Source organism: Eubalaena glacialis, chromosome 17 (assembly GCF_028564815.1).
Source record: "Eubalaena glacialis isolate mEubGla1 chromosome 17, mEubGla1.1.hap2.+ XY, whole genome shotgun sequence".
In the NCBI taxonomy this organism is placed as follows: domain Eukaryota; kingdom Metazoa; phylum Chordata; class Mammalia; order Artiodactyla; family Balaenidae; genus Eubalaena; species Eubalaena glacialis.
Genome location: NC_083732.1, coordinates 82,174,562 through 82,196,170, shown reverse-complemented (window position 1 = coordinate 82,196,170; position 21,609 = coordinate 82,174,562). Strand labels below are relative to the sequence as shown.

The 21,609-nt window shown below is 47.2% G+C and overlaps 1 long non-coding RNA gene across 3 annotated transcripts in view; it reads right to left on the bottom strand.

The window, feature by feature from the left end:
- LOC133076997 (uncharacterized) overlaps nt 1-21,609 on the bottom strand; it is a 174,272-nt gene that overhangs the window by 110,189 nt on the left and 42,474 nt on the right. For 2 of the 3 annotated variants that reach the window (XR_009697660.1, XR_009697658.1), the window contains one exon: nt 19,636-19,735. This is a non-coding gene — a long non-coding RNA (uncharacterized LOC133076997). Of the gene's footprint in view, nt 1-8,193; nt 8,293-19,635; nt 19,736-21,609 lie in introns of those variants that run through there. The other variant, XR_009697659.1, reaches the window with a different exon arrangement.

Here is a 21,609-nt window from a genome sequence, read left to right as displayed (position 1 = left end):
CACAGCAAAGGAAACCATAAAGAAGACGAAAAGACAACCCTCAGAATGGGAGAAAATACTTGCAAACAAATCAACGGACAAAGGATTAATCTCCAAAATATATAAACAGCACATGCAGCTCAATATTAAAAAAACAAACAACCCAATCCAAAAATGGGCAGAATACCTAAATAGACATTTCTCCAAAGAAGACATACAGATGGCCAAGAAGCACATGAAAAGCTGCTCAACGTCACTAATTATTAGAGAAATGCAAATCAAAACTACAATGAGGTTTCACCTCACACCAGTTAGAATGGACATCATCAGAAAATCTACAAACAACAAATGCTGGAGAGGGTGTGGAGTAAAGGGAACCCTCTTGGACTGTTGGTGGGAATGTAAATTGATACAGTCACTATGGAGAACAGTATGGAGGTTCCTTAAAAAACTAAAAATAGAATTACCATATGATCCAGCAATCCCACTACTGGGCATATACCCAGAGAAAACCATATTTCAAAAAGACACATGCACCCCAATGTTCACTGCAGCACTATTTACAATAGCCAGGTCATGGAAGCAACCTAAATGCCCATCGACAGACGAATGGATAAAGAAGATGTGGTACATATATACAATGGAATATTACTCAGCCATAACAAGGAACGAAATTGGCTCATTTGTTGAGACATGGATGGATCTAGAGACTGTCATACAGAGTGAAGTAAGTCAGAAAGAGAAAAACAAATATCGCATATTAACGCATATATGTGGAACCTAGAAAAATGGTACAGATGAACCGATTTGCAGGGCAGAAATTGAGGCACAGATGTAGAGAACAAACGTATGGACACCAAGGGGGGAAAGCAGCGGGGTTTGGGGATGGTGGTGTGCTGAATTGGGCGATTGGGATTGACATGTATACACTGATGTGTATAAAATGGATGACTAATAAGAACCTGCAGTATAAAAAATTTTTTTAATTTAAAAAATAGATAAGTAATAAGAAACTGCTGAATTTTTAAAAAAATTAGTTAATTAACTAATTTAAAAAGGACCTAGAACCTGGGTTTTTCTAATCCTCTAGATGCCTCCCACTGAGAGAGCACAGCACAGTATAGGAAGAGCCTTCACACGCTCTGATAAAGCAGGTATTAACATCTCCACTTTGCAGACGAGGAAACAAAGACTGTCTATAGGACAGGTAGCGACTTGCCCAAAATCACACAGCAGAAGTTCCAGGCAAAAGCAGCGCTAGCTAGAACCCCAGTGCCCTGACCCAGGCTCCAGAGTGCTTGTCGTTATGCCATGCTGCCCCCTAGAGGCAAGAGCTTAGAGCAAGGGGACCGAAGGAAGGCAGGCTGTCTCGGCGAGGGCAGGACCACAGCGGGGAAGGAGGGATGCTCAGAGAGCATCCTCAAAGGCACCTTTCATCTACTGCTCAGCCTATCTGGGGGCCACCTTACTTCTGCCTCCCGCTGCTGCCTGCACGCTTAAAACTTCCTGCACGTCCCTCCAGGGGAGACTCTTGTAAGTTATACAATCTGACGTTGCTAACCTAAAATTGAGACTGGAAATAGGTGCACCTTGCACGAGAGGGATCATTTTCCATCCTCCTCATGACGAGCATATGGAGCGAGGAAGGCAAATCCCTTTGAAATAGTTGGCAGCAACCTGTGGGTTCTCACAACAAATCTATGAATCTTTCAGAGCATAGGCAAGGTGGTGTCAATCCTGCAGGTACCATCCACGCAAAAGCAGGTGCTAGGGAGTCGGGATGCAGCTAATCATCGGCCCCATCCCATTCGTTATTGATCATTTTTATGTGACATTATACATTGTAAGTCTAACTGTCGGTAGCAATCATCCTTTTGAATAATGCATTGTTACAGAGCAGGAGGAGACAATGGAGGGACCCAACTGCAGACCAATAGCGCCGCCTAGTGGTAGACTAAAAGACGACAACTTCATCTCCCCATCATCTGAGACTCAGAATGCACAAGAGACCGACCTCATTTTGGTGGGAAATCGAACTCTAGAGAAAGGCCCACTGCTTCCCAGACCTAATAGTTCCACTAACATCTTCATAGTCCTGCTGTGTGCCAGACACCAAGCCACGCTTCACAGAATCGATGATGAGTAGGAAATGGCCCCTGCCTCACGGGAGAAGAGTGATATGACACAAAGGATTCAGCAGGATCTGGTAGAAGCTAGAAGAGAGAGCCCACAGTGCCTGACAGTTTGTAATCAGGTCAACCCCTCTTTAGCAATCCTGCCCCTTTTTCCCACATGTTCAAAATTACTTCCTCTCTCTGGCAATTCTGGAGAGTAAATTATATCCATCAGGATAATTCTTGATAGAGCTAGTTTTAATTGTCTAAAGCACTTGTTCTTAGCTTTTCTGAGTTCACATACTGAGAATCTAGTGAAGTCTGTGGGTTCGTGCTCCCAGAAAATGCACCAATGTTATAGGTAGCAACATGCTGCATGTAACTTCAATCTAGAGTTTTTCAGGCTCCGTGACGCTCCTCCAAGCACCCAACTAAGAGAATCTTCCCTCCTGATTACTTGGAAATCTGTGCTTTAGAGCAAAGTGGTAACTCTTTCTTCTTTAGTGAACTATGTCATTGACTTAAATGCAATTCATCAATGAAATAAGAGAAATTATGGAGGGCCCAAAACATACTCAAAAAACTCCCTTACAAGTTGGCTAGGGACACAGAAGTATAACCTATAGCCCCTCCCATTGAGAGTCTGGATACCACAGATGTTCAGGGCCCAGGCTTTGTGTTCACATGCTGGCTTCAGCCTCAGCACAATCACTCAACCTCTCTGAGCCTGGGTTTTCTCATCTGCCCAATGGGAATAATGATTTTAAGTTCCTCACACAGTGCTAGGTAGAATTAATGTAAATCACAGTGGCTGACAGATACTAAAAGTTCAGATACTGGCTTTTATGGTCAACATTATGATTAGGTTGAAATAATTCTTTAATCCATCCAGTGAAAATTTAGCTATTACCCACTGTTTACCAGGTGACAATTACTAAGTACTGGGGACAGATTCGGTCAGATACTGTGTAGCTAGTTCCAAAGTTTTGTCCAAGGACCGTCACCAAAGGCATTGCCCAGTAGCTTGTTAGGTTGCTTCCATGTCTTGGTTATTGTAAATAGTGCCGCAATGAACATTGGGGTGCATGTATCTTTTTGAATTATGGTTTTCTCTGGATATATGCCCAGGAGTGGGATTGCTGGACCATGTGGTAACTTTATTTTTAGTTTTTTAAGGAACCTCCATACTGTTCTCATAGTGGCTGTATCAATTTACATTCCCACCAACAGTGCAGGAGGACTCCCTTAACTCCACACCCTCACTAGCATTTATTATTTGTAGACTTTTTGGTGATGGCCATTTTGACTGGTGTGAGGTGGTACCTCTTTGTAGTTTTGATTTGCATTTCTCTAATAGCGATGTTGAGCATCTTTTCACATGCCTGTCGATGGCCCACCTTTTAATTCAAGATGTAGCAAACAGCAGCACACAGGTACATCTGGACAGCGCCTTGCCTTTGTTGGACCATATAACTCTGGTTTTCTGTATCAGCATTGTTTTTTCAACTCCTTGTGGGACACAGCTGAGGACTAACTCAGCCATTCTGGTGCATGTGCAAACCTGGAAGGTGCACGTGGACGTCCCCTGTGTCAACTCTTCATGAATGGGAGGTGGTAGCCAGTGATGAAGACGCTCATTCTCACCTCTCAGGTGGAAAATTCCAGAATGCATTCAGCACAGTTCTCCTGAGAGTCCTCAGCAAAACTGAGCTCCAGTTGTCCACAGCATCAACCAGCTCAGTTGCTCACCTGCTTTGGTTTCCTCTCTTCCCCTGTTTCAGTCTTCTCAATTCCCCGTCTGCTTCCTTGGGATCACTGTCCTAAAGAAACTACACGTACACAAGCTCAGGTCAGGCTCTGCATTGGGAGGAAGTCAGGCTAAGTCCAAGAAAAACATTCAAATGATGGTGAACACACGCTCCTGAGTCGGTGTAACATCTTTCATGTCACCAAAAAGATCTTCTAGGGTAAATGTCATCATTCAAAGGCCTGATTATTGCTGGGGATCCTATGCTAGGTTCTAAGCTGCCTGTTTCCCTAGTACAATCAGTCTTCAGGAGACCATGAGCAGACATGTCCAATGAGAAGACAGAGATGAAAGAAAATGCATGTTAATTCTGCTCCCTTTGCACGGGGGTTGAGGGGCGGGGGGAGTCTGTAAGCACTGGCCCTTCCCTGCATCACTAGCCTGGGATAGCCCTTAGCCCCTTTTCACGCAAAACCCAGCCTCATAATAAACACAGAAGCATCACCCAACTAGCCTCTCTCCCGAGTTCCCTAACCAGCGTAATGCCGTGCACTGTGCAAAACCTTGATGGGTCGAAGTGAAAAAAAATGTCATTTTATCTTGCCGTAACGTTAAATGTGAATCTGATCAAACCTCTATATCTAATTACCACTTTATAAGAAATATGGAAGACACAAGAATATGTTAGGGTACAGTCCATCAAATCCAGAACATGGAAAAATCTAGACGATAAGTGACCTGATTTCTTTAATAAGAAATTGACAAGAGTAAGAGAGAGCAAAAGAGTGAGAGACAGAGAGAAATTATCCAAGATTAAATGAAGCTTAGAAACACATCAAACAAATACAATATATGGACTTATCCAAACAAAAGCAATTGTGAAAAGATTTTTTAGTCCATCAGGGAAATTTGAAACCGCTCTGTATATTTGATGCTATTAAGGAATTATTTTTAAGTTTTAGGAGTGATGATGGTATCGTCATTATATTTTTTAAAGACTTTATCTGTTACACATACTGAGTCATTTATAGATGAAATAATTTGCTGTCTGGGATTTATTTTAATATATCCCAGCATGGGGTGAAAGACACAAAGAGGGATGGAGTATAGATAAATGAGATTGACAAAATTGTGATAATTGTTGCAGTTGATTGATGGGTCCATGGGAGTTCATTACACTTTTCTCTCTGCTCTCATACAGATTTGGGAATTTTCCATATTAAAAAAAAAGGGGGGGGGGCTTTCCTGGTGGCGCAGGGGTTGAGAATCTGCCTGCCAATGCAGGGGACACGGGTTCAAGCCCTGGTCTGGGAGGATCCCACATGCCGCGGAGCAACTAGGCCCGTGAGCCACAATTACTGAGCCTGCGCGTCTGGAGCCTGTGCTCCGCAACAAGAGAGGCCGCGATAATGAGAGGCCCGCGCACCGCGATGAAGAGTGGCCCGCACTTGCCACAACTAGAGAAAGCCCTCGCACAGAAACGAAGACCCAACACAGCCATAAATTAAAAAAAAAAAAAAAAAAAAAAAAAAGAATCAGCTGGCCATGATATCCTCTATTAAAAAAAAAAAAAAAAAGGAAATGAAGTTGGTGGCGGGGAGGAAGGAATAGAGAGATAGAGACGGACTGAGAAAGCTGTCATTTTAAAACTATAACAAAACAAAAATAGACTCACAGATACAGAGGACAAATTAGTGGTTACCAGTGAGGAGAGGAGTGGCAAGAGGGGCAGGTTAGGGGAAGGGGATTAAGATGTTCAAACAAGTAAATATGAAACACAAAAGACACAAGGATGTCATGTACAGCCCACGGAATATAGCCTATATTTTGTAATAACTTTAAATTGAGTATAATCTATAAAAAATATCAAATCATTAAGTTGTACACTTGAAACTAATATTGTAAATCAGTGATAGTTCAATTAAATAAACAACCAAATAAATAAATATTTAAATAAAACTATAAGAGATTTTGTTGTTGCTTCTCTAAAGATATCCTGATAGCACTTTTGGTAGCGAACTGCCACCAAATGATAATAGCAATAACAATAATAATAGGGCTTCCCTGGTGGCGCAGTGGTTAAGAATCCACCTGCCAATGCAGGGGACATGGGTTGGAGCCCTGGTCCAGGAAGATCCCACATGCCGCAGAGCAGCTAAGCCTGTGCGCCACAACTACTGAGCCTGCTCTCTAGAGCCCGCAAGCCACAACTACTGAGCCCGCGTGCCACAACTACTGAAGCCTGCACGCCTAGAGCCCGTGCTCCGCAATGAGAGAAGCCACCACAATGAGAAGCCCGCACACCACAACGAAGAGTAGCCCCTGCTTGCCGCAACTAGAGAAAGCCCGTGCGCAGCAACGAAGACCCAATGCAGCCAAAAATAAATTAATTAAATAAACAAATTTATATTAAAAAAAAAATAATAATAAAAGCAATCGTGACGGTGGTGCCCATGCTAAGGTAGGACCAACACCCTATTCTGGAATGGGCTGGGAATGAGGAGCCCGACTGCTCCAGGAAAAGACGAAAGCGGTTGTCCTCATTAGGTTGTCCTTGCTACCAAAAGTACTATCAAGACGCCATCTTTAGAGAAGCAACAACAAAATCTCTTATAGTTTTATTTAAATATTTATTTTGTTGTTTATTTAATTGAAGTATCACTGATGTACAGTATTAGTTTCAAGTGTACAACTTAGTGATTTGATATTTTTTATGGATTATACTCTATTTATTTATTTATTTATTTATTTTTAATTTATTTATTTTTGGCTGCATTGGGTCTTCGTTGCTGTGCGCCAGCTTTTCTCTAGTTGCGGCGAGCGGGGGCTGCTCTTCGTTGCAGCGTGCAGGCTTCTCTCTTTTCAGAGCATGGGCTCTTGGCGCCCGGGCTTCAGTAGTTGTGGCACACGGGCTCAGCAGCTGTGGTGCACGAGCTTAGTTGCCTCGCGGCATGTGGGATCTTCCCGGCCCAGGGCTCGAACCCATGTCCCCTGCATTGGCAGGCGTATTCTTAACCACTGCGCCACCAGGGAAGCCCTCAATTTAAAGTTATTATGAAATATTAGCTATATTCCCTGGGCTGTACATTACCTACTGGTGTTGTCTTCATTAGGAGAAGTGTCGTATCACTTCTGGTTCTGTCTCAGTTTGCATCTGGACCCCACTGTCCCTGAAATGGTTGTTTGGGAGGGATGGGTGTGTGCCCTCTTCATGCCACTCTCCGCAGAAGATGAGGGAATAGAAAAGATGATGGCAGGAAGGCACTGGTTAGAGGGTTCCGGAGGAAATCTGTCAAAGGGTGAGAGGACGGAGGTGGAGAACTTCCTGGTTGGTAAATTACAGGGAAACGACTGGATATTCACAGTTCAGTTCCCTCCTTTCTTCCTCTTGAGAGCGAGCTCAAGGATTTGAATCAAATTGTGAGGCCATGGGGAGTCACTGAAGGATTTTAAGCAAAGAAATGGGGCTGTATATCTTTTCTTTCTCTCGTACCTTCAGCCCTTTGCATCTTCTGTTCCTTCTGCCTAGAACGCTTGTCCTCTCACTCTCCACCTCTTCTCTTTTTTTTTTTTTTTTTTATTTATTTTTGGCTGCATTGGGTCTTCGTTGCTGCACACAGGCTTTCTCTAGTTGCGGCGAGCAGGGCCTACTCTTCATTGTGGTGCACGGGCTTCTCATTGCAGTGGCTTCTCTTTGTTGCAGAGCACGGGCTCTAGGCACGCAGCCTTCAGTAGTTGTAGCTCGTGGGCTCAGTAGCTGTAGCTCGTGGGCTCAGTAGCTGTGGCTCGCGGGCTCTAGAGTGCAGGCTCAGTAGTTGTGGCGCACAGGCTTAGCTGCTCTGCGGCATGTGGGATCTTCCCGGACCAGGGCACAAACCCATGTGCCCTGCATTGGCAGGCAGATTCTTAACCACTGCACCACCAGGGAAGTCCCTCCACCTCTTCTCTTAATTAACTTCCACTCATTGCTAAGGACCCAGCTGAAAGGACACTTCCTCCAGGAAGCCTTCCCTGACTGTTAGCAGCACATAGAACCTACACTGCACCCTAAGTCCATGTTTACTTGTCTCCCCACTAGACTGCAAGTCCATGAGACCTGGGACCACCTGCCCTGTGCATCCTTGCATCCTAGTCCCTAGCCCCCTGACACCTCAGAGTCCTGAATTAATCACTTCAATATGAATTACTAAGTTGACTCTGTAATATCCCAACAACATGTATAAGGATGGAGCTCGGGTCAAAAGTCCTCTACCAAGAAGGATGGACAGGAAGTGATAAGGACGGGAGACCAAACATAGAGCCTCTACCAGTAGGTGCTCTGTCAACATCCACTGAATTGGAGTCTGACTTCCTTTCTTTGTTCTTCTGCTCCAAGCACCAGTCATAAGCTTCTTCCTCAAAGAAGACGTCCTTAAGCTGGCATCCATTATACCTGTGAGAATCTTCTGGCCCCTGAAAAATAAATGATGATGGGACGTGTTTTTGCTGTCGAGGGGCAGAGTCTGGTGGGGACAGGAATACACTGCGGTGGGTGGGATAATTTTGCCCAGCCCACATTCTCACCCCCTTTATTCTGATCCATTCATTCATCCAACAAATATTTACTAAGGGCTACCATGCATGTGGCACCATTCTAAATTCTGGAGATAGATAGAGCAAGAAACAAAACAGGCAAAAATCCCTGCCCTGTGGAGCTAATACCTAGCAGGATAGAGATACTGCTTTAAAAAAAAATAGTAAATAAGCGAACGATTTCATATTTTTGGATAGTACAAGTGCCATGGGGGAAATGGAACCCAGTAGCGGAGGATCACGCACCAGGGAGGGTTGCAGTTTTACCAGGGGTGAGCAGGAAACCCCACTGAGTGCTGGTGTCCGACGAAGGACTGGGGAAGAGGGGTTCCTGGCGAATGAAACAGCTGGTGCCAAGTTCTGAGAAACCGCAGGGAGGCCGGTGTGGCTGGAGGGGCGTGGTGAGCGGTACAGCGAGCAGATATGAGATGGGAGGGGAACGCCAGGTGGGTGGGACCTGGGACCTGTTAGGGCTCTGGTGCTCGCTCCACGCGGACTAATGGGAACAGTGATGTGTCCGACTCACTATTTACAGGAAAACTGTAACTACCATCTTGAGAATAGACCAGAGAGGGCAAAGAGAGGCAGGGGCAGGCTGGGGGCTGACAGGAGCATCTGAGGGAGAGGGGGCGGGGTGGATGGGGGAGGGGGCAGTGGAGGGTTCCCTGCTGGAGTAGGTCTGAAAGCAAAAGGGATCTCAAGAGGTCTGAACAAGCAGATGGTGGCGCCAGTAACTGAAATGGGGGGATGTGTGGGCAGGGTGGCATGGCGGAGGATTGGAGTAGAGCATTGGGCTGGCTAAACCTACGTCACTGGCTCCTGGGGCCTCCCCCTCTCCTGTGTGGTCCTGTGAGCTCCTGGTCGTGGTGAGGAACAGGGTAGCCATGTGACCCGGGCTGATAAAGCCTCCATTACTGGCTCAGAGATGGGGTCCAGCCCAAGGAGGGCCAGTCAGTCTTCCCTGGGATTAATCTGCAGATAGAAGAGACCTCTTCTTATGAGGGGGCCTAAACTGGGAGGCTGTGAGCCCAGGGCTGCCAAAAGCTCTCTAGCCTGACCCATGGGGAAAAAACCAGAGAATAAAATCAGGAGACAAGCAGAACAAAGAGATGAAAAGAATTTATTATGTCTTTTGGACTACCTCTGGATCCAGCCTTCCTTGAAGGCCACAAATCACCATTAACCACCGTGCCAATTATCCATTGATTGCCTCTCAGCTCCAAATTCAGTCTTCATCACCGTCTCTGGGGAAATAGACCTGGATCCTTTAAATATTTTTCCTTTGCCAGTTGGCATAACGCTAATGTTTGTCAGTAGAGGGCGCGGGAGAGACGCTACAGGTGTAGGGGACATTCCCCTGGTTCCAGGGCACCTTAGGCAAGCTCCTGGGGCCACAGGGCTCCTCCACCCAGCTCAGGTGACTCCCCCAGCCCAGGCTCCTGCAGGGTGCAGTGGCCAGCAGCTTCCCTGGCAGCCCCCTCAGGGTGAGTGCAGAGTGCCTGGTGAGACACCTCCCTGTGAACAGCTTTCCTTGACTTCATAGAAAGCAGATTTCTTGCAAGTTCCAGTAAGTTCTGCCGGCCCAGCACCACAGCAACTTCTCTTGCCATTCAGAGGGTCGAAGCCAAGCCGTCCGTGTCCAGCGCAGTCTGGGCCTCCCTTGGTCGCCCAATCTCAGCCCGAGGCGCAATGGCTGCTCCTTACATCACCTCTTGCTACATCCTTTTAGGGTTCTCTTGCCCTCCTCAGGCCAATCCTTCATCACTCTAATCCCTCGTTACAATGAAGGCTTCTTTCTATCAAACTTGCCCTGTTCTGTGCACTGGGTTCTTTCTCTCCTGACTGTATCCTGACCACTAGAACCTAAACTGATACAATTTATCAACATGATAAATCCCCTCTTTGCTTAAACTAATTTCTTTCTTTTTTTAATTCACCTGTACTTGATTTATTTATACTTCTGTGACCATGGCAGTATACGTATATGTACTGTATAATATATGTATGAATATATGGATATATGGATATAGTATACATACATATATAGTATATATGTAACATTGTATATTATATAATATGAAATGTTTTATATTATATATATTTTAGATATAATTGACATACAACATTATATTAGTTTCAGGTACCCGACATGATAATTCAGTATTTGTCTATATTGTGAAATGGTCACTACAATCAGTCAACATCCATCACCACACATAGTTACAAAGTTTTTTCCTTGCAATGAAAACTTTTAACATCTACTCTCTTAGCAACTCTCAAATATACAATAGAGCATCATTAACTACAGTTACCATGCTGTACCTGACATCCTGTGACTTGTTTATTTTATAACTGGAAGTTTGTGCCTTTTGACCCTCTTCACCCATCTCCCACCCTCACCCGCTTTATTTCTGTCCCTTGCAGCTGAGAGTCCAGCCCGATGCACAAGTAAAGAAAGGATAGAAAGTGTGTTGATGTTGCTGATTCCCAGCTGCCATGATGGCTCAGGGAGTATCCTGACTCCCCCAGAGATGCCTAAGCTGAACTCTGAAGGGCCCACGCCCATCTGTGTTCCTGTCTACAGCATGAGGCCAGGGCCACTGAAGCCAAGCTGAAAGACCGGTTGCTCAAAAACACTATCCCAGAGCGCTCGGTTAGAAGTCCTTCCCCACCCAGAACCTCCGTGATCTCTCTTAGGACAGCCAGCCCTTCCAAGCTCACATCACAGCCACGTGCTGAACCCCTTCCTCCCCCCCCACCCCCGTCCATCAGGCTGAATGGAGAGGACTCTGAGGATCCACAGAGGAAGGAGCCCCAAGGTGGAAGGAGCCTGGGTCCCTGCCCTGCCACAGCCTGCATCACCAAGGGGAGGGGCTGGGGGTGAGCGAGAAACATTCCTCGTGTTAAACAACTGAGATTTCAGGATTCCTCTTTCATAGCACCTGCCTCATCTCCCTTAATCATATACCTTTATGTCTCCCCTGAACTATGAGATACTCAAAAGAGTCTGTGTCTTACTCATCACTGGATACCCAAACCCTGGCTGCCGTATGTGCTCAGGAAATGTTCTTTTGGGACATCCCAGGTATCTGCCTTGTTCTCAGTCTTTTGAAATGTAAATGAAATTACTCTGAGTGCCACAACCAGAGCAATCTCCCCAAGAATTTGGGAGAAGAGGCAAGACAGAGAAATAGAAGAAGGGCAGCTTCTATTTTCTTCTTGTCCCTGTTTTAAATCCTCTTGCCCCAGATATAGCCCTAGACCCTTCCTCTTGACTTGTACAAAGAAACATACTTGCGGAAGGCGTGGGGCTTTCTTGCAGAATGTTTGAATATGTGAGGAGAGAAGAAAGGAGTGATTGCACCAGCACAATGCAAATGACTTAGATTAATTATTCCTAAAAATGGCTTGGGAGGATGACGTCAATGGGGATGAGGTGGAGTGAGGCCCTTCAAAAATCCGCTCCTCCATAAACGCAACGATCTGGGAAACAGTTGTTTCAGAAAAAAAGGCTAAGTCCGTTCTTTTGAAAAAAAGTGAGCCATGTGGCATCTTCACTTGCCGTGTTCCCATCCTTCCTCTCCAGCTTCACAACAGGCTTGAAAACCACAGCCCTAAGTCCCAGTGGAAACCAGAAGCCTGTGGAGGGGGGCAGGATGGGACTGAAGCCCCTCCAAAGACCCCTTCTCCAAGCATGGTCACTCTGGGACCTGTCTGGCCGTTTGCTGGAGCTCTCCACTTTCACGGCCTATCTTTATTTGACCTGACTCAGAGCTCGCCAAGTGGGAAGAGACTTTTTCCTGGGACATTTCTGGGAAACACTTCATGGCAAATGTCCCACGTGACAGCTGCCCAAGGGGGGCTGGGGAAGCAACCAGCTGACCAAACAGGGGAGTGAGATGTTCATAGGTGGCTTCGGAAAGTTCTGACACAGCTCCTGGGAACCTAGAAGGTCACACGCGCGCACAGGGCAGTGCTCACGTTCAGGAAAGCCCCGGGAAGGCCCTGAGCACACCCCTCCGGCTGCCCTCGTGCTTTTGTGCAAGCAGGAAGTGAAGGCCAAGGCAGAGTTGTTACCTGTGTGAATGGGTGTTGAAGGCAGGCACCAGCACACACACACACAAAGCCCTTTGGCATAGTCTGGGCGACTTACTGGACCCGGCCTTTCAGAAAATAACTGTCCAGTTATGAGCACACAACTAAGCTAAGCAAACAGAGACTTCAGTAGCCACAAAAAACAGACGGAATAGATGACAACAGCCAGGCCAGGCTGAGAGCATCAGGCCAGCTCCTGGATGTCAGGGACCACTTTTCTCTTTCCCAGTGTCATCTAATAGCCAGCCTGTGTTCAGTTAACCACAAATGTCTCCAAATGCGTTTTTCCAGTCTATATATTCAAATCACCCGTTCGGGTGGATGGATGCCTCTCTGGGCTGACTGTATCTCATGATGCCAGGCCATGTTCTAGGACTTTACAGGTATTATCAAATGTCATCTTCGCAGCAGACCGAGAAGGCAGTCATTATTCTATTGTAATCCCACGAGCCAGTCCCATTCTGGGCAATAGCAGAGCGGCTCTTAACCACATCACATGCAGAAACTCAGCTAACGCTCACAGAGCTGTCTATGCAAGAGGTACTATCATCGCCACTGGACAGAGGAATAAACTGAGGTGCAGAAAGGTTAATCACTCAGGTCTCCTAAGCACTCAGTACATTAGCTGGCCCTGCATCAGGAGCAGTCGCGACAATTGCTTCTTCTCCAGCAAAGCTCAGCAAAGGAAAAAGGTCAGAATAGAAACGTATGTCCCTACACACTACCATATATAAAACAGATAAATGACAAAGACCTACTGTATTGCACAGGGAACTATGGTCAATACCTTGTAATAACCTATAATGGAAAAGAATCTGAAAAAGAACACATATATATGTATATAATGCTCTCTATATAACTGAATTACTTTGCTGTACACCTGAAACTAACACAGCATTGCCAATCAACTATACTTCAATTTAAAATTTTTTAAATTAAACACAGGGAAAAAAAGAACTGTATGTCCCTTTTTGCATCTCACACAAATTGTGTCTCACACACCCCTCTTGCAGGTACAAGTGGCCACATTTGGTTTGGTTCTAATTAATGTTCTTCCCCTCTATCAAACACAGAGGGACTCAGTCTGATTCTCCACCTTCCAGAAGCTCCTGGTGTGCCTGGGAAGACAGGGGAACTCGAATTCAAGGCAGATGTGCAAAAGCCCAGCATATAATAGTAGTTTCTCAAAAGATAAGTGAAAAATGCGTGGATGAGTAATAAGGACTGAGTAGGCAGAAATTATTTGCGGTTGGAAATATAGGAGAACATCATGGAAGAGACAACATTTGCCAGGTCTGCGCATGGTAGGTACACGGGGTGAAGCACAATAAATAGGTTGGTTACTTAGTAAACAGTAGAGAACAATGGAGCATTTTGTTTGGGATCCATGGGATTGTCATTTCACTTTGAGCCACCGGAGGGCACGATAACATGCATTGGGATTTAGGGGAAGAAAGTTGGTTTTGGTTTTGGTTTTGGTTTTTCCCTACCAGGCCCAGTTGTCAGCAAGGTCTTGTAAGTTTCTAGCTGCTGGGAACTTGGCTACTTCTGAGCATGGCTAGTGTCCCTACCCATGAAAGGGTGTTGACTGAAATGTGAGGCTGTAACATTTGTAAGGAGAGATGACAGAGGAATTTTTTCCAAGTTTGACCTGTCATGCTCCCTTCCTTCCCCCGACGCTCCTAGTAAGAGGGTCCAGAACACGCAGGCCAAGCACCCTGTTCCCTCTGCCCAGATTTCCCCCCAACCCTTTCTCCTCCTCATCTTCCAGGACCACCTTCTCTCTGAGTCCCCATAACCAGACAAACTTAGTGGTTCCGTTAATATTTATTCCATTGGATTGTATTCGTGTTATTTTAATTAAGATTTCTTAACAGTCAGAAAATTACTCTTATTTTCTAATTTGTCTCAGGTGCATCTCGTAAAAGACCAGAGGATCATTTACCTTTGTCCTGTACCCTTCGGGGAAGCTGACTTTCAGCCTCTGCTGACCAGTGCTGGGCCAATACTTTCCTTGTGTCCCCATAGCAGGAACTGCCGGAGGCCGGGGATATACCCCAGCCCACTTTGTATCATCGGTGCCAAGCAAAGTGTTGGGCCGTGGTCGGCGCCCAAGGATGCTTGCTGGATGAAGAACAAGAGGATGAATGGAATAGCTGTTCTCATTCCAGAACCAGATCTCTAACCATCAGGCCACACTACTGGCGTCTGAGGCTGACACGTGCACCATAGCAGAAGGGCTGGTGTCAGCAAAATGGCAGCATTTCATGCGATCCTGTGCCTCCCGCTCTCACAGCCTCCATGGGTCTCTAACGCACTTAAATGAAAGCGTAGCGCCTCACCGTGGCCTACGAAGCCCTGCATCCCAGCCTCCTCCCCTACCTTCTCTCTGCTACACTCCTCACCCGCCACGCTCCCGCGACACAGCCTCTGTCCACACACACCCATCCTGCCCTCACAGTGGGGCCCTGAGCCACGCAGGTTCCTCTCCCTGGAACACCCCTCCTCTGATCACCCCATGGCTGGCTCCATTTCGATATTAAGATCTCAGTTTCAGTGTCACTTCTCTGAGAGGCCTCATCTGGTCATCCAACTCGAAATAGACACCCATCACTCTTGAACACGTGAGCCAGTTGCAATGCTCTGTATAGCGTTCACCCGGGTTTCTATATGTTGATTTGTTTATTGTCTGATTCCCCAAGTAGATGGCAAGATCCAGAAGGCCAGGTGTATCCCCAGTGCCCAGCACACAGCCCGGCTCAGAGCAAGCTCCTATGTGCCAGGCAGATGCTTCTGAGATGAAGACCACAACTGCCCCCGGACCAGATCCTCTGCTTCCCCAGCCTGCACCCTGCTGACTCCAGACTCTGCCCTTCGGCCACAGTGAGGTGATTCACACAAGAGGAAGAAGGCCAAGGTTCAAGAAGAAGTGAGTCTGCTGACACAGAAAACAAACTCATGGTTACCAAAGGGGAAAGGGGGGGGAGGGATAAATTAGGAGTATGGGATTAACATAGACACACTACTATGCATAAAATAGATAACCAACAAGGACATACTGTATAGCACAGGGAAGTATACTCAATATTCTGTAGAACCCTATAAGGGAAAAGAATCTGAAAAAGTTACACACACACATATATATGTATGTATAACTGAATCGCTGTGCTATGCACCTGAAACTTAAGTGATACTGTAAATCAGCTATACTTCAATTTATAAATTTTAAACAAAAGGGCTTCCCTGGTGGCGCAGTGGTTAAGAATCCACCTGCCAGTGCAGGGGACACAGGTTCGAGCCCTGGTCCGGGAAGATCCCACATGCCATGGAGCAACTAAGCTCGTGCGCCACAACTACTGAGCCTGTGCTCTAGAACCCGAGAGCCACAACTACTGAGCCCTCGTGCTGCAACTACTGAAGCCCATGCACCTAGAGCCCGTGCTCCGCAACAAGAGAAGCCACCACAATGAGAAGCCCGCGCACTGCAACGAAGAGTAGCCCCCGCTCGCCACAACTAGATAAAGCCCGCGTGCGGCAACGAAGACCCAACGCAGCGAAAAATAAATAAATAAATGAATAAATTAAAAAAAAAAAAAAAAGGAAGTGAGCGTGGAGAAAAGTACAACAAGCCGACCAAACAGGGATCTGGGATTTAAGAGCCAGCAAACGCACCACTTAAAGCTCTCAGAGTTGCCCGGATTTCCCAAGGTGAGCAAGAGACAGAAACAAGCAGTAGTAAGAAACATAAGCATGGGTTCTAGAGAGCATGGATTCGATTCCAGCTCCTCCGCTTATTAGAGATGACCTTGGACAAGTTACTTCACTGCCCTGTGCCTCCGTTTTCTCATCTGTAAAATGGAGATGATAATCATAATATCTGCATCACAAGGTTTTGGTGAACTTAAATTACTTAATGCTTTTAAAGCACCGACATACAGCAAGCATGTTAGCTGTTATTATTATGCATACTTGCTCTCTTATATCAAGAGGGCTTTTTTGTGTATGTCTCCCTAGCAAAGCTGTCAACTCAGAGAGGGCAGCGGGGGTGACGGTGCCCCCTTCTTCCCGGCTACCTGGCACTTTCCATCCCATGAGGATAGGTGAGGTCTCTCTGGGCTCCAATGAAAACCAAGGGTTTTTGGATTCGGGGGCCTGCCAATCCAGCTGAAGGCGCTGGGTTCTGCTTACACACACTTCTGTTTCCTCTCCTCTTCGTTTCCTTAGCTTTAACAAGCCGTTTGCAAGTCCCCTGTTTTCCAAAAGGAGCCGCTTCACAAGAGTGGGCTGGACCCATATGCAGGAGACGCAGCTCTGCAAGAACATTAAAATAGATGCCTTTCCTTTTAGGTTACTTCTGCTTCCCCACCCCCTCGTGAGCAGCATCACTCCATCGCGAGCCCCCCCCACCCCCCCGCCCCGGAAAAGCTCTCTCCGGTAGAAATGTAATGGATGTCCCGCGGAACTGCCAACACTGCAGCCGATTTCCAAGGCGAATTGCCCTCTAGCCATCAAAGCAGCCCTGAGCCAGACGTGCATTTGCGAGGAAGACCCCGAGCCAGCCTCTGCAGTCTCAGAGGCAGCAAAAAGAAAGCCGCTGCTAGAACAAAATAAAATGAGAGAAACAAGGAAGGACATGAAAGCCACTGGAATCAATAGATATACCCCCACGTAGGCCCCTTGCCACCTTCACCAAACCCAGGGCCACACAGCGTCTTGCAGTCCCGGCAAATGAGCTTTCCAGCCACCTCCTCCCAAGGGGGCAAAAGGAGTGGAGGTCTGGGTCGGAGCTTGGAAGGCTGTGCAGCCACAGCTGCGTGGGTGGCTGTCCTCAGGGCCAGGCTCCTTCCTGCAGGGAAGACCCATCGGGCTGGTCTGCCCTCCCCTCTCATCCATCAGTTCCACGCCTGCCAGGCAGGCAAGGCACACGTCCCTCTGGGGAGGCTAATAATGAAGAACAAGGCCACTAAACCCATTCCTACGGGATCCACGCAGGCATTTCCTCTGGGGTGACGGAGCCCAGCTCTTCTTGAATGGAGCAGACAGCCGGAGGGGAGGCAGCACCTGAGCTCGCCCCCAAGGAGCTGTCTGACCTCCAGGAGCGCTGAGGATGCTGCACTGAACTTTCCAACCTTGCGTTCTCACTGAGCCCCATGGCCCTGTACCTCTGCATTTACAGATGACCAAGCTGAGGCTCAGAGAAGCTGGGGAAAGCGCCCAAGGTCACAGGCATAGGGAGTGGCGGGACCGGGTTGGAAGCCAGGTCCTCAGGAGCCTGCCACCTCCCGTGCTCTGGCCGCTGCCTCCGAGCCTGGATTCCTGTCTGTGCAGCGAGGTGGGGAACAGCAAGGATGCAGGTAACACAGGGAAGCACCTGACACAGGTCCCCCCCTATGAGTTCCCCAGCCGCACGGGAAGACAGACACTTCTGCTTGTGTCAGCCCCTCCCCGGCTGGTCACCGGCCAGAGTGTCCTCCCTGGAGAAGGCGCCCCTCACTCATCTCTGTGTTCCTTCTGCCCCACTCAGGGCTCGGGCGTGATGGGCACACAGTCGGTGCTTCTGGGGCTGAACTGAATTCGCTGGGCCTACCGTAAGTGGGGAAGGTGGGAAGGACGAGATCTCTGCTGAGGCGCTTGATAATAATAAGACCCGGGTCTCCTCAAGCCCAGCAGAAAAATGAAAAGATGAAATCGAGGAAGATGCCGGTCCCAAAGCGATCAGTGCCTCCCAGCTCTTGACTCGCTCGGGCAGCCCAGCTGCAGCACGAGACACGTTTCCTTTCTTTCCTTTGGGAAAGAGAGCAGCAATCTGGGGTTTGGCTGGAATCAGGGGCTTCTCCACTTACGTGCTTATTTGTATGGAAAATTCGGAGCAAAGCTGCAAGGCCCCAGCAAGCTACCTCTGGACTGACTTGAGAACACAAGTGACAGAATGACTTCCAGAGGTGAATACCCCCAATTGTAGATGATGAAAGCCAGCCGAGCGATTCCTACAGTCACCCAGCAAAACCCCTGGCAGACAAGGAGAGGAAGTCACGCTTCTCTCCCTCATGTACAGCCTCAGCTTCATTCAGGAAGCTCCTCGGGGCTCCTCATCCACGCCAGGCACCAGGCTAAGCGCCGTGGGGAAAGCAGAGGCTGGGATACAGCTGGAAGGGCAATGCTGGAACCTGGAGTCTGGGTGTGAATCCCAGCCCTGCCACTTTGTAGTTGCAGGACTTCGGGCACATCGCCCCAACCCTCAGGGCAAGTCCCCTCTTGGACCAAGTGAGTCAGGAGGCTCGGGGAGTGGCAGTCACATGTTCCATGTCATGTAGACCCACTGGAGCAGACCGTGCTCAAACAACATCTGTTCTCAACTCTGTTCTGTAGACCAATCACATTCTTGGAGGCACAGGAGAAACCAAGAGGGTTTGCTGGCACTGATTTTATATCTATGAGCATTCCACCAAGAGATTTATGCAGAAAAAGGAGACCCTCAGTTATGCAGGATGGCGGGCTCCGAGGCTGCTTTCTCTGACCATTTGTCGGTTGCCTACTCTTCGTTCGGGAAAACCACACCTGGTTCAGGGTAAATATATCTGGCTCAGGTTACCTAAGGGAGTTCTTTCACTCAGAAATCCTTAAGACAAAAATAATAGTAATAATAATTGAGAATAACAGAACACACAGTGTGATGAACTGTATACAGTTTGTAAAACAGTTAACGTATAGAAAGTGTTCAGAAGTTGATAGGCAGCACTTTGCAAATAACAGAATGTGTGTGGGGTTCACTCCAGCCCCTGCTCCCTACAGAATGGTAAAAGTCCCAGCTGAGCATGAAGACGAGAACGCTTGCCGTCCTGCTTCTGCCCAGCTCCTCTTCTCATGAGGCGTGACCAGATGGATTGTTCTCCAAGGGATGGAGCTTCTCTAGAACAGCACTGCGGTGAGGTATGCGTGTTAGAGACACCCACATGGGGTGTAAATCCAGATCATTTGAGGTTGTTTGGTCCAGCTTGAACCACAGTTATCTCATCTATAAAATGGGCGTAAGCATACCTAGCTCACAGGGCTGTAGAGAGAATTCTAGGAAATATACCAAAAGCACTCCACACATAGACGTTCTCAAAATATGGAAATTAATCTTACAGTCTGTCAGTGGAGAGGCCTTCCAGGAGCAGAGTCTTCTTAGCTTTGCAGAGTCAGAAATCTGATTTTGTCAGCCCATGGAGAGTTTAAACCACATACCCTGAAACGGAAACATAAATCAAAATGCCAATTTATTCATTAACGTTGAGAAATCACTGCCACGGTGTATTAGTTTCCTCTTGCTGCTGTAACAAATCACCACAAATTTAGTGGCTTAAAACAACAGAAATTTATTATCCTACAGTTCAGTAGGCCAGAAGTCTGGTACCCGTCTCACTGGGCTAAAATCAAACTGTCAGAAGGCTGCGTTCCCGTGGAGGCTCTAAGAATCTGTTCCCTTGCCTTTTCCAGCTCCTAGAGGTGGCTGCATTCCTTGGCTTGCTGCCCTCTTCCTCCATCTGCAAAGCCAGAAACACTGGCTGAATCCTTCTCACATCTCATCGCTCTGACCTCACGCTGCTGCTACTGCTTCCCTCTTCCACTTTTTTTTTTAAATTAATTAATTAATTAATTTATTTTTGGCTGTGTTGGGTCTTCGTTTCTGTGCGAGGGCTTTCTCTAGTTGCGGCGAGCGGGGGCCACTCTTCATCGCGGTGCGCGGGCCTCTCACTGTCGCGGCCTCTCTTGTTGCGGAGCACAGGCTCCAGACGCGCAGGCTCAGTAGTTGTGGCTCACGGGCCTAGTTGCTCCACGGCATGTGGGATCTTCCCAGACCAGGGCTCGAACCCGTGTCCCGTGCATTGGCAGGCAGATTCTCAACCACTGTGCCACCAGGGAAGCCCCCCCTCTTCCACTTTTAAGGACCCTCGTGATTACATGCAGCCCACCCAGATAAACCAGGATAACCTCCCTATTCTAAGATCAACTGATTAGCAAACTTAATGCCATCTGCAACCTTAATTTGCATTTGCCATTTAACATAACATAGTCACAGGTTCTAAGAATTAGGACACCGACATCTTTGGGGGTGGAGACATTATTCTGCCTACCACATATGGGAACAAGAATACTTGAGTTCATATAACCAATACGTTATTTCCCTGTAGACAGGTCTACCCAACAGGCTTGGTGAGCATGAAACTGGAACCACAATGGTGTCAGACTTAACACAGTCCAGGGTGTCCACCTCCACCATGGACATGGCTTAACCAATGGACGCAGGTATGACTCCTTCCCTGATGAGAGCTGGGCTGGTCCTGACAATATTTGCCTCTATGACTCCCTTTTCCATTCCTCCAAGGCTGAGTAACCACCAACACCAACACCAGTAGCTAAGGCTGCCTACTTATTGACACGCTTTTTCTTTAGGGGACGATACTGAGGTCTTAGGTGACCTGGATGTCTTCATGCTTAAATGGCCACATTTTGCATCTCTGTTGTGATCCATTATGGGCGGGATTTAGAGTTGAATACTCTAAGTGTAAACTTATCTCCAAGTTCTTAGGGAACCTCTAACTATGTCCCCCAAGTGCTCACGACAAAAGGAACCCAATCCTCTGGGTGCTCAGAAAGGCCTTCTTAGTGTCAGCAGCACAGTGATGTACTGGAGGGTAAATCAGATGTAGCTCCAGATGTGAGACATCACATCCCAAGACCTTCAAGAGAGGCTCAGGGCTTCAGAGGAGAAAGGGGTCTGTAAGCTGGAGGGAGTTGAAAAGAGGATCCAGAGCTGTGGCTTGGCTGTTTCAACACTAACTGAATCATTTGACTGTGGAAGGCTTTGTACTGTGACCCATTTTCATCATGCCCAGACTTGATTGTGGGCAATTTTCCCTTAATTTTAAATACTAACCCAAAGGAAAAGAACAAGTTGTTTGTTCTTATGATCACACAGTAGGTATGAAACCATATGCTGTTTTTCAGTTGCCAAGATTCTTAATTATGTTCTTTATGTTCTGCATAACGATGAGTATGTATCGGGTGGTTTTTTAGGATCACTGGGGTGGGTGTTATCTTTTATCAGGTACCAACAAC